Genomic DNA, 14,193 nt, shown 5'->3' with positions numbered 1-14,193 from the left:
ACCAAAAAAAGGGCTGGACCAAAACCGTCCGGGGCTAAAGCCTATAATAATGGTCTATAATAAAGGAATACTATAAGATACAATTGTTCTACTTACCCAGAGTCAAATGAACTTGTGGATACCATGTTATGTTTCTGCGTGCAGTATGACGGAAGTTAGCGGTAGTTTCGCAAGCCAAAACTAACTAGCGTTAGCACAATGACAGGAAGTCTACAGGTACAGTAGCTAAATGAAAGTGAATAACATTAGCAACAGCAAAATGATGAATCATTATTTAACTTATAATGTCTCATTGTTGTTACCGTCATTGGTGTTATTACTCCCACTGGTGGCACAGTGCTATCATAACAGTAAAACAAATACTTAAAGTCATTAAACTAGCATATTCGAGGATTTAGAATGGGAAGATGTAAAATAAATAAATACAATACAATAAAAATATATGCCATTTCTGTTTTAATGATGATTTGGTTTAGTACTGTATAGCCCCCCCATACTCAACTGGCGGACCGTGGACCGGATCCAGACCCAAATGTTGTATTTATTGTTACTCGGTTGGGCTTCGACCCATGGTCGAAACACACATAAGACATGGAAGAATGTGTAGAATTGCAGGAAATGAGCTTTAAAACGGTAAGATTTTCTCTCCACCAACAAGAGGGGTGTGAACAGTTTGGGGTCGCATGGGTTATTACGCCGATAAATTGATTACCCCTGGTATAGCCTATCCATGTCTATTAGGTGCGGTGGAAAATGTGTGACATGTATCCATATGAAATTAATTTTCAAGTATGTATTATTTTTGTATAATATTCTCATCCCTTATTCTAACATGTTAATATTTCAAAGCAAAACAATGATTTTGAACAACTATGAGCCAGTTACAGCAACTAAAATGACAGAGCCTTATGTCTAAATAATCTGTTGTTATCTTTGTAGTGAAGACCACTATGCAATGGAGAACAGGCATTCGCTAACATTGGCAGCAAATTGAAAATTGATTATAGCCTGTCACAGGCTAGAGCAGGGCTGTTCAATTCCGGTCCTGGAGGGCGAAAACACTTCTGGTTTTCATCCTCTCCTTCTAACCAAGGACTGATTCAGACCTGGGACAGCAGCTGAGTGCAATTAACTACCGGTTAAAAACAGAAACCAGAAGTGTTTTGGCTTTCCAGGACCAGAATTGAACAACCCTGGACTAGAGACTAGACTACCCTATTCCTGGGACTGGATAAGTGTTGGGGAAAAGTGTGGTAGCTTGTGGTGTGCTTAGAACCTACTGTCAGTAGAACACATTCTAGAACACTGACGTTCAGACCCAACACAACAGCCTGGGGGAGGAGGCAACACATGCTAGTTTTCCCCTGACAGCCTGTAGTGATGTTATGAAAACTGCCCAGAACAGTTTTCGATGTAGATCGATTGTTTAGGCCCTTTGTTGTGTACCAATACATTGACCATACACTGATCTCTCATTGTGTTTTCTGAACTGACCCTCTATGACAGAAATTAATGTGTGGAATCAACAAGCAATTGAGACCATTTTGTAGTATAAAACATCTGCCTCAATTACAGACCACTTACTGTAGGCCTCAAATTATATAACTTGCCAAACCCTCTAGTCATTTCTCTTGAACCACACCTGCAACAATCAGAATAAAGTCATAGCCTAATTCTAAGCTATTAGTCGTTAGATGAGATGTGTTGTCTACTTAAGACATGTTTTTGGTTACAGCACCCTTATGAATTCCTCAAGATCTTGTGTTTATCAATCTCAATTGGATTCAAATTGGATGCTCATATTATTATTCATTTCCTGAGAAGTGTTGTTTTCAACAGACAAGAATCCATGGTGAGTAATGTTAAGCAGGCATCCTGAGCCCTGATAATACTTTACATGCCAAGAAGTCATGGGAAACTATGACCGTACACCTACAGTACAGCCTGTTTCTCACAGTGTATATAAGTGTGGGTGTGTGGAAGTGGGTGTGTGGAAGTGGGTGTGTAAATCCCTTGACACCGCTCACACACTAAGACTGCCAAGCTCAAATAGAGACGAGAACATTTTACTATTTTTCAGGGGTGTCATGCACCCCAAAAATCTGAGGGGGCACAAAGTAAGCAAGGATGTCCTGGGGGTGGTTAAGAATTGGGCATTTTTCAAACACCTGAAACAGCTTTTTTATGCAATCAAGAGACATAATCATTATGGTTAATTCTATTTTTCTGCATATCTAAGCATACCCCTTGAGCTATCTGTATCCTCCAGACCTGTGGTTATTTTTGTCAAGAAACAAAATAAGCTTCTCTGCTAAAAAAGGAAAGGAATGTGAGTCTTAGAGTCCACCAACATTTTTACCAGATAAGAAATATTTACAATGACAGCCTAGCAGGGAGAAGTGGGTTAACTGCCTTGTTCAGGGGTGGAACAACAGAATTTTACCTTGTCAGCTCAGGGATTTGAGCCAGCAACCTTTCGGTTACTGGCCCAACGCTCTAACCAATAGGCTACCTGCCGCCCCACCTATTGGAATGACACCTCTGCTCTTTTTCATACTTTTTCATACTAGAACTAAATAGGAAATAAGATCATTAACCATTCTCCACCATGCTCCGGGTTAGGGAAGGGTTTGGTCGACTGGGATTTTCTTGTACCATCACGCTCTAGCGACTCCCTGTGGCGGGCCGGGCACCTGCAAGCTGACAGCAGTTGCCAGTTGGACAGGGTTTCCTCTAACACTTTGTTACATTTACATTTGTTGCAGCTGGCTTCCGGGTTACGCGAGCAGTGTGTCAAGAAGCAGTGCGGCTTGGCAGGGTCGTGTTTTGGAGGATGCATGGTTCTCGACCGTCGCCTCTCCTGAGTCCGTTGGGGAGTTGCAGTGATGGGACAAGTCTGTAACTACCTACTTACTCAAGCACAGTAGATCTACGTAATTGTATCTTCTTGACCCTACACTTAGTTACTACACCATTATCATTCTTCTAGACATACGTCTTTGTAGGCACATAGTCTTACTGAGGAGGCATTTCAGCTAATATCACAAATCATTCAGAATGTTGCTGGTTATAAGGCTTTCTAGTACAGTATTTTCATCTGTCATTTGAAAGGCAGCCATAGGGCGCTTGTTAATGTGACACCAAGCGGAGTCACGCTTTCATCATAAGTGTTATGAAAGTCTGGAGTTATGTTTGTTTGGAAATGTATTTAAAAAAGTATATGTTAGAATTTGATACTGATACAAATGTGATACAGTGGTATAGCGCCCTCTAGTGTCATACTTAAACAATTAACAAAAAAAGACGAATAAAACATTTTTAGATGTGGACTGTGGTTTTGTCATGATAGGCTACAGTTTGGAATTAATTTGATTAAAAATCAAAGCTTCGGTTCTTAGCAGACATTGAAGGAATGGTTCCCAAGCCTTATATTGTTATTCTCATATATCATTGTTCCGCCACTCAGCATCAGTCAATCATCACAAGTAAGAGGTGACAAGAAGTGAGCAAGAAATATCTCAGGTAAAAAGGCAAACTAAATGCCCAACAAATAAGAAGTTGGCTTCATTAGTGACAAATGCCACATGTCGTTTTTTGTATTTTAAAGGAATCACCCTGGAGGTAAAATCTAATAAAGAGAAGTTGTGTTTCCCAAATGGAACCATTAGCAAGATAATGGCAGCGAATGACACCATTCAACAGCACATCATGCTTTGTATCCGTCGTGTTACTACTGCATCTTATACAATTAAAGTATATAAACTCTGTTCTCCAGAAATGTATAGACCTACAAGAGGAAAATCAAGTTAGGAAGCACTTACTGGTGAAGAATTCATCTTAATCTCAGCATGTAATTCCACAGAGGTTACATTATAAACAATGATTTCGTCTCACTTTGTCCAACATGCTGAACAAAGGTTTCCACTGATGATAGACTATTGTCACTTCATAATATGTACGATCAATGTGGAGCAGAATCAATCTGTCAATAATTAGTGTTCTATCTATATTGCTAATAGTTTAGGTTGTTGAGGTTGTGACATTAAAATGCTAGAAAGGAAGGAACAAAATTGTACAGGCGGCTCCCCAATTCCTTCAAGATGAGATTGCAATCATTACTCGCACAGAGTAATGGTTTATCCCATTAGTACCTTGTTCTTACAGTAGTAGTGTATACAACTCACCACTAGAGTGCAGCAGTTGATAACATACTACCACCACTATCAAACCAGGGAGGTTTCAGTGGTATCTTTGTTTCACACATAAAAAACTAGTTACTGCCAAAGTACTCCTCTATTGCTACTGCCAAAGCTGTGATATAATGCATGATGCAAGCATATGTAAGGCCTCGAATCTATTAGTAGAGTGCCTCAGAGATATTGTATTTGAAGAAAATGACTCCTATTCAAGAGACGTTGTGTTATGCAACTTCAAATCAAATCAAATGTTATTAGTCACATGCGCCGAATACAGCAGGTGTTTCACCTTACAGTGAAATTCTTACTTATGAGCCCCTAACCAACAGTGCTGTTTCAAAAAAATACGGACAAGAATAAAAGATAAAAGTAACAAGTAATTAAAGAGCAGCAGTAATAAATGACAATATATACAGGGGGGTGGCGGTACAAAGTCAATGTGCGGGGGCACCGGTTAGTTGAGGTAGTATGTACATGTAGGTAAAGTTATTAAAGTGACTATGCATAGATGACAACAGAGAGGGGGGCAGCTTCCCTTGTAATTGGGGTGCAGCCCATTCTAATGATTCATACAGTATCTATATCTATAATCAAGAGTTGTTTCATATGGTTGGTTATGTCATATAATTGTTTTCATATCAGCATCGACTTTTCCGGCTTGTTGTTCCCCTCTGTATTAAGTTAGGGTTGGTTTTCCAGCCTAGTCCATTTTAATGGAGATTCTCTGCTTTGTAATGCAAGATCATAAGCTTAATCTGTGTCCGGGAAACTGTCCCTTACTGTTTCAGTAATAGCATCTGATTGCCTCCCTATTACCCAGTGACATTCAGGGGTAGTGAGGTAACTTGTGTCTGTATTGATACTGTTTATACTTGGGGATGGGGAGAGGGTGGAGGAAACATTTGCACCTGTTCCCATTTTAAACCTACCTTTTAATGTCTTTTTGATCTAGATTTAGTGAGAGTGGTAATTGTACATCATATCTCCCTTTAGGAGATCAAAGGATGTTATCCTTCTGGTATCACCTTTCACTCTGTCAAAGGTATCTGACATTCAGCTGGGGACACAAACAATCTCTCCTCTCAACATCAAATACCTACGCCTCACTGTTCTGTACCTCCAAACCAACTCAATCCACAGTAATCAGTGTTTCGCTGTACAATTCAAAGACTAATTACTCGCCAATCTAGGATCGTCTATCATACTTTTTTTGCTACCTGCATGTTATACCTATGGACATTGAGGCCTTGTAGAGAGTAAATGGAGGTTGTGTGACCTCAAGATGAGCTGTTTACAGTATTGCCTGCCAACTATTTAAATTGGCATTGTATCTATTTCTAACCTGTGAAAATGTAATGTTTCTAAATTGGAAATAGGGCTTGTTTGCAAATACAGTTCGATGAATGCTGGGTCAAAGGATTAGAGTGCCCTGAGTTTGAGAGCATGTGTTCGTTTGGGCTATTTCTGTAAGTGAGAATGCACTCTAAATTCACCGAGGACATGTGTGAGGGACAGTTGCCTTCTAGGTCACACACATCGACCATGGGTATGTAGTCTGGGGGTTAGGAGCCGTGGGTGGACTGCAGTTTCAGTTGTAGAGGATTGAGCCATCTGCCCTGACATTAATGCTACCTGCTTCTGACACAGAGGACAGTTTCTCGCCTCTCACACTCAGTCACTCGTGTGTGTGTGTGTGTGTGTGTGTGTGTGTGTGTGTGTGTGTGTGTGTGTGTGTGTGTGTGTGTGTGTGTGTGTGTGTGTGTGTGTGTGTGTGTGTGTGTGTGTGTGTATTGGCCCTATTGCTTGCTAAACTGGCAGTCTTGGACTTATTCCCAAACATGAAAGAAAACCTGTTATCCAGGACTTTATGATACCAGAAATATTTTCTATAGATTCAACCTCAGTTGTGACTACAGCACTCTAAGGAAGTCTAATGTGAATGTGTATATTTTTTCCCTCTCACTGTATACAGGGTCCATGATCTCTCCCATTGAATCTCGTTCCTATTGATCGGGGCCTATTGAATACGATGGCAAGGCAAAATAAGGTTAAAAGCCAGGTTGGTCCTCCACCTAGGCTCTGGTGTGGCATGCAACTACACCCAGAACATTGGAATGCAGTGGGGCTGTGTGTGCTGCGGCTCCTGTGGGGGATGGGAGGAAATGTGGAGAGGTCTATAGGGAGGGAGGCTGGTTGGTCACATTGGAGTAGCGTGACCAGCTGTAAGAGAACGAGGGAGGGTGAGTGCGGGGGTGTTTGCTCATGCACTGCACAGAATCAGTTGGGCTGCATCTCTCCCCCAGGCCCGCGCTGGTTAATGTAGCAGGGGACACCGTGCTCACACATGGAAATGTTGTGCGTGTATTCAACATAACTATCAAATAAAACTATGATCTGTGAACATATGAAAATAATTTGTAAATAAAACCATAATCCATAAATATGTAAACAAATATATATATATATGTGTGTGTGTATTACATATATTCACCATAAATCACAAACAAATCCATGATCTGTAAATATATTCAACATAGCTCAAACTCACAAATTTCTTGCTGATGTCTAAAATAGCTGTAACCCGTTTTTCTAATGACTAATATTACAGACAAAAGTCTACAGCTAGTGTGCCATTATTGATTACATGCCCCCTCTCTCTTTTCACACTTCAGGGAAAATACAACTTCTCTGTTGAAGTTGTCAGTGCTATCAAGAATGTTACAGCGACATGCATCAGTATGTAGACTTTTTCATTTGTCCTATTATCGATCCTGTGTCCCTCTGAAAGACCGTTAGAAAATGTGTTCTTGGTGGCATTACTTTTGTAGTGGTCATCAGTCATGACACCTAAAGTCACCAGCAAAGTGGATTAGACAGGTTTGCTGGAAGAGGTTCTAGTGCTAAGCAAAGACCTGTGGACAAATTGCTGTATTGTAGCGTTTGTTTCTGGAGCAGACCATTGTTTTACAGCTTGAGTGCCCTGTGTATGCCTTAAATTATGCAGAATCTTAAAAGGCGGCTGACATTCTTGATTTGGTTCATTAAAAAATACTAGCGGCCATGACTGAATTCAAACACGAGTTGGTTTCGGGGTGTGGTTTCATGTGGGTGTCTCGTGTGCGTGTTCACAAGTGGGAAGAGTTAGCCAAATTCCTTTGGCAATTAGCTTCAGCTGGCGACTATGTCAAAATTGATTTGACTTTGGATAGCCATTCTCTGGGGCAAGTTACTGACCATTAATAAATTACACAATGTTACACACCTTTTAGTTCTCATTAAATACTTTCAATATTTGTATATGATTTTTTACAATTTATAGTTGAGGTAGTTGAGGTATTTAAGCATGAAATATATATTTTTACATATTGTCATGTACATACATTGTGTAATTTACCGATGGTCCCTAACTAGCCCTGAAGTCAAACCACGGTTGCGGTCCAAACACTTAAAAGACACACCCTATCCCCTCAACCCTCAAATTAAGAGAACACTTCTGATGACGTATCATAACGTCTGACAAGTATACACTTGCAGGGCAAGGGGCGAGGGAGGAAAGAAGGAAGGATTTTTAAATGAACCACCCTTTGCCGGAAAATCGTCACTCGTTCATCCAGCGATGATTGTGTTTTCAGCTACCTGTGGATTGTGGGTGCTTTATATGCACTACATTCAATTATAACTGCATCTACTTATAGTAATTGTGTAATTATTCATATGCGCCTATTATATGATCGCTAGCTAATTAATTAGCTAACTAATTTGCATTCGTTTTTATTTACACTTGAAATTGGAAGTTTACCTTAGCCAAATACATTTAAACTCAGTTTTTCACAATTCCTGACATTTGATACTGGTAAAAATTCCCTGTCTTAGGTCAGTTAGGATCACCACTTCATTTTAAGAATGTGAAATGTCAGAATAATAGAAGAGAGAATAATTTATTTCAGCTTTTATTTCCTTCATCACATTCCCAGTGGGTCAGAAGTTTACATACATTCAATTAGTATTTGGTAGCATTGCCTCTAAATTGTTTAACTTGGGTCAAACATTTTGGGTAACATTCCACAAGCTTCCCACAATAAGTTGGGTGAATTTTGACCCCTTCCTCCTGACAGAGCTGGTGTAACCGAGTCAGGTTTGTAGGCCTCCTTGCTTGCACAAGCTTTTCCAGTTCTGCCCACAAATTGTCTATAGGATTGAGGTCAGGGCTTTGTGATGGCCACTCCAATACCTTGACTTTGTTGTCCTTAAGCCATTTTGCCACAACTTTGGAAGTATGCTTTGGGTAATTGTCCATTTGGAAGACCCATTTGCAACCAAGCTTTAACTTCCTGACTGATGTCTTGAGATGTTGCTTCAATATATTCACATAATTATCCTACTTCATGATGCCATCTATTTTGTGAAGTGCAGCAGTCCCCCCTGCAGCAAAGTGTAACTGATATGAAATGGCTAGCTAGTTAGCGGTGGTGCGCGCTAATAACGTTTCAATTGGTGATGTCACTCACTCTGAGACCTTGAAGTAGTGGTTCCCCTTGCCCTGCAAGGGCCGCGGCTTTTGTGGAGCGATGGGTAACGATGCTTCGTGGGTGACTGTTTTCTGTGTGCAGAGGGTCCCTGGTTCGAGCCCGGCGAGGGGACGGACAAAAGTTATACGGTTACAAAAGCACCCCCACAACATGATGCTGCCACCCCCGTGGCTTGCGAGCTTCCCCCTTTTTCCTCCAAATATAACGATGGTCATTATGGCCAAACAGTTCTGTTTGTTTCATCAGACCAGAGGACATTTCTCCAAAAAGTACGATCTTTGTCCCCATGTGCAGTTGCAAACCGTAGTTTGGCTTTTTTTATGGTGGTTTTGAAGCAGTGGCTTCTTCCTTGCTGAGTGGCATTTCAGGTTATGTAAATATAGGACTCATTTTACTGTGGATATAGATACTTTTGTACCTGTTTCCTCCAGCATCTTCACATGGTCCTTTGCTGTTGTTCTGGGATTTATTTTCACTTTTCGCACCAAAGTACTTTCATCTCTAGGAGACAGAATGAGTCTCCTTCCTGAGTGGTATGACGGCTGTGTGGTCCCATGGTGTTTATACTTGCATACTATATTTTGTACAGATGAACGTGGTACCTTCAGGCGTTTGGAAATTGCTCCCAAGGATGAAATCTTGGCTGATATCTTTTGATTTTCCCATGATGTCAAACAAAGAGGCACTGTGTTTGAAGGTAGGCCTTGAAATACATCCACAAGTACACCTCCAATTGACTCAAATGATGTCAATTAGCCTATCAGAAGCTTCTTAAGCAATGACATCATTTTTCTGGAATTTTCCAAGCTGTTTAAAGGCACCGTCAACTTAGTGTATGTAAACTTCTGACCCACTGGAATTGTGATACAGTGAATTATAAGTGAAATAATCTGTCTGTAAACAATTGTTGGAAAAATTACTTGTGTCCTGCACAAAGTAGATGTCCTAACCGACTTGCCAAAACTATAGTGTGTTAACAAGAAATTTGTAGAGTGGTTGAAAAACAACTTTTAATGACTCCAACCTATGTGCATGTAAACTTCCCACTTCAACTGTATGTTGACTTCTCCATTGATGTTGTTTTTATGTTTTCGATTACTTTTCTCAGCGGATGTACAGTACAATCGTCACAAATTGAATTATGGGGAGTTTCAGATCCTGGATAGAACATAATTGTACACTCGCAAAGCCAACTAAAAACGAGGGCTGAGGGGTTTATGTTGCAAACATCCCTTGCTTGGACCACCCTCCAAGATGGCGACGGGGATTCCCCTAAGGCCATAAGGTGAGGGTAAGTGGACGAGGGTGTGTCTTTTAAGTGTTTGGACCGCAGCCCACATTTAGTCAAAACAAAGTCAAACCATATTTACCACGGGCATTGGGATCAGGTCGTGTGCAGCTAAACTCCGAATTGATGATTACATGTGTGCTGTCATATGTGGGCGGGATTTAAAATAACCTTAATTCATGTTGTGACAAACTCCAGTACAAAACTATGTTTTGGACAAGACTGACTTCTTTACAAAAATGATCATATTTACACTTTGTAGTCAATCTTGACAGTTGAATAACTGTTTTGGACTCATATCGATGCCAGGCTGTTTTCTAAATGAGAAGTGGGTTTTTAGGGTCAGTTGCTATTGAACATTATATTTCTGTTTCCCCAAAAAGGAAAATAATAAGGTGGTATTATTCCTGTTTCACATGATGGTAATCCGACTGGCATATACTAATAATAAGTTGTTTGTTAAGTAGGCTAGTGATCCATGAAAATAATATGTTGTCCAAGCAGGTGGCACATGCAATATCCCAATGTGCATCTGGCTCCACCAGACCCACCCTAAGAGCCGGCAGTGCTGTAACTTGTGTCCCTCTGTCTCCGTGGTGATAAATTCAAGGTGCCCATATGTGGAGGCCAGCGGGCAGGTTGCTGCCTCATAAACTGGAAGAACATAAGTCAACGACATTGCTACAATGTGGTTTTGTTTTGTTCTTTGTTTTGATAGTGCTTGGTGAATGTTTAGTTGATGTATTTTGTATTATTAAAAGAAGAGAACATTTACAGAGTAGTGGTTAGAAAATAGAAGGAGATTGTGCGTGTGTGTGCATGTCCGTGTGTGCATGTCTGTGTGTGCATGTCTGTGTGTGCGTCGCTCCTAAGTGTTTGCAAGTGTGTACTTTATGTGTGAGCATGGATGGGTTGAATGGAGTGGCATTGAAGAGGGATAGTACTGTAGTACCATCATGATTGATCTACTTTCCTAGTTTGTCAGGTGCCAACCTGTCACTGCTCGTCACATACAGTGGGGCAAAAAAGTATTTAGTCAGCCACCAATTGTGCAAGTTCTCCCACTTAAAAAGATGAGAGAGGCCTGTCATTTTCATCATAGGTACACTTCAACTATGACAGACAAAATGAGAAAACAATCCAGAAAATCACATTGTAGGATTTTAAATTAATTTATTTGCAAATTATGGTGGAAAATAAGTATTTGGTCACCTACAAACAAGCAAGATTTCTGACTCTCACAGACCTGTAACTTCTTTAAAAGGCTCCTCTGTCCTCCACTCGTTACCTGCATTAATGGCTCCTGTTTGAACTTGTTATCAGTATAAAAGACACCTGTCCACAACCTCAAACAGTCACACTCCAAACTCCACTATGGCCAAGACCAATGAGCTATCAAAGGACACCAGAAACAAAATTGTAGACCTGCACCAGGCTGGGAAGACTGAATCTGCAATAGGTAAGCAGCTTGGTTTGAAGAAATCAACTGTGGGAGCAATTATTAGGAAATGGAAGACATACAAGACCACTGATAATCTCCCTCGATCTGGGGCTCCACGCAAGATCTCACCCTGTTGGGTCAAAATGATCACAAGAATGGTGAGCAAAAATCCCAGAACCACACGGGGGGACCTAGTGAATGACCTGCAGAGAGCTGGGACCAAAGTACCACAGCCTACCATCAGTAACACACTACGCCGCCAGGGACTCAAATCCTGCAGTGCCAGACGTGTCACCCTGCTTAAGCCAGTACATGTACAGGCCCGTCTGAAGTTTGGTAGAGAGCATTTGGATGATCCAGAAGAAGATTAGGAGAATGTCATATGGTCAGATGAAACCAAAATATAACTTTTTGGTAAAAACTCAACTCGTTGTGTTTGGAGGACAAAGAACGCTGAGTTGCATCCAAAGAACACCATACCTACTGTGAAGCATGGGGGTGGAAACATCATGCTTTGGGGCTGTTTTTCTGCAAAGGGACCAGGATGACTGATCCGTGTAAAGGAAAGAATTAATGGGGCCATGTATCGTGAGATTTTGAGTGAACCTCCTTCCATCAGCAAGGGCATTGAAGATGAAACGTGGCTGGGTCATTCAGCATGACAATGATCCCAAACACACCGCCCGGGCAACGAAGGAGTGGCTTCGTAAGTAGCATTTCAAGGTCCTGGAGTGGCCTAGCCAGTCTCCAGATCTCAACCCCATAGAAAATCTTTGGAGGGAGTTGAAAGTCCATGTTGCCCAGCAACAGCCCCAAAACATCACTGCTCTAGAGGAGATCTGCATGGAGGGATGGGCCAAAATACCAGCAACAGTGTGTGAAAACCTTGTGAAGACTTACAGAAAATGTTTGACCTCTGTCATTGCCAACAAAGGGTATATAACAAAGTATTGAGATAAACTTGTGTTATTGACCAAATACTTATTTCCCACCATAATTTGCTAACAAATTATGGTGATCTTATTTCTCCCCAGTAAGTTTCGATTGAGGGGCAAGTCCAAAAGATATGAGAGCGATCCCCCCTCGATAGACCGCATTCTCTCCAACAAGGGTGTAGTGAGCCAGTCTGTTTTGATTTCAGTTTAGGTGTACGTACCATATTCTTCCAACAGAATTCTCTCCATCACCTTGAGTTGGTGAAGCTTTGTTGAGTCTCTAATATGTTCAACCATGTTTCATCAGTTATTTCAATGTTAAGTTCCGCCTCCCATTTCTTTATAATATAGTTTGTATAATATTTCTTTGAGGATTGAATACCCAAGTAGAGATTTGAGAGGTTTTTTGTTACTCCCCTAGTTGTATGCGTTAGTGAATACTTGGATTCATTTTGGAGGTGTTCGAGGGTTAGTCACTTGTATCTTCCTTAAGAAATAGTGTTGAACTTGTAGGTATCTGTAGAAATCTTGTTTATCCAAGCCATGTTTTTTTACTTAGGTCCTGGAAGTTATCTAGGTCCCCATTCCTTAAAATTGTACTGAATGATGTGATGCCTTTATGCGTCCATTGTTTAAATCTGCTGTCCTGAGTTGCATGGATGAAGCTGGGACGTATGCGGGCCAACTCAGCAGTTTAATCTCTCTGTCTAAATGATTTTGCTTAACTACCCTAAACCATGTCTTCAGAGAGAAATTAATCCACTGATTTTTGTCTACTGTATTTTTCAATTATCATGTCCTTATTTCCCAAAACTGGCTGTATGTGTATCTCTGTAAAAGTAGTCTCAATGTCTTTCCATTTGGATTCATATTCTGGATTGCACCAACACACCAGAGGTCTCAATTGGGCACATAAACCTTGACATCGGTTTATCCCATTCTCTAAACTGTTTAGGAGGGATTTCTATGAGCAGTGATTGGAACAAATACAGTATCCTCAGCAGGATGTTCATTTTGATTGTTTCAATTCTACTACTAAGATCTAAGGGAAGTGAATTCCACCTGTCTAGGTCATCATTTATTTTCTTGTTGATGTGATCGTAATTCATGCAATAAAGTTTGGGTGTATTTTTGGTAGATATACTCCAAGATATTTAATGGATGAAGAGGTCCAGTGGAAGTTATACCTACTCTTCAGCTCTTCCTGTGGGGTATAATTATATACTTGGGCTTGGGTCTTGTACGTTAAGCACATACCCTGAATATGTTCCAAATTTTGTAAAACAACCCTCAATTAAGGTACACTTGAGCCTGGATCTTTAAGGATTAACAGTTCACTGCCTCTTATTGTTATTCCCTCTAAGGTTGGGTCCTGTCTTATTGCCTGTGCTAATGGTTTGAGGTACAAGGAGAAGAGCGTGAAAGATTACAGCCTTGTCTTGCCCCTCGCTCTAATTTTATCATTCGTGACAATGTCCATTTATCTTTATTCTAGCGGTCGGACATGAATACAGTGTTTTGATGCACTGTATCACTTCTTTGTTGAAACCAAATCTTTCCATAACTTGTAATAGGTAATCCCATCCCACTGAATCAAATGCTTTTTCTGCATCTAGACTGATTAATATTGCACTTGTCTTATTCTGAGTAATGTGGTTCATGACATGTAGTGTTCTCCGATATATTGTCCTGTGTCTGCCTATTTTGTATGAAACCAGTTTGATCTCTGTCAATCAATTCTGGGATTATGTTCTCCATATGTTTGGCTGTTATTGATGCATATAGTTTATAATCCGTGTTAAGA

At 40.6% G+C, this 14,193-nt stretch overlaps 1 long non-coding RNA gene across 1 annotated transcript in view; it reads left to right on the top strand.

The window, feature by feature from the left end:
* Positions 1 to 3,276, top strand: part of LOC118367001 (uncharacterized) — a 149,918-nt gene extending 146,642 nt beyond the window's left edge. The window contains exon 5 of the long non-coding RNA XR_004822059.2: positions 2,766 to 3,276. This is a non-coding gene — a long non-coding RNA (uncharacterized LOC118367001). The remainder of the gene's footprint in view (positions 1 to 2,765) is intronic.
* The last annotated feature ends 10,917 nt before the right edge of the window (positions 3,277 to 14,193 follow it).

This window comes from Oncorhynchus keta, chromosome 34 (assembly GCF_023373465.1).
Source record: "Oncorhynchus keta strain PuntledgeMale-10-30-2019 chromosome 34, Oket_V2, whole genome shotgun sequence".
Lineage (NCBI taxonomy): Eukaryota > Metazoa > Chordata > Actinopteri > Salmoniformes > Salmonidae > Oncorhynchus > Oncorhynchus keta.
Note: the sequence above shows the minus strand (reverse complement) of the source record. Positions and strands in the feature narration are given on the sequence as shown.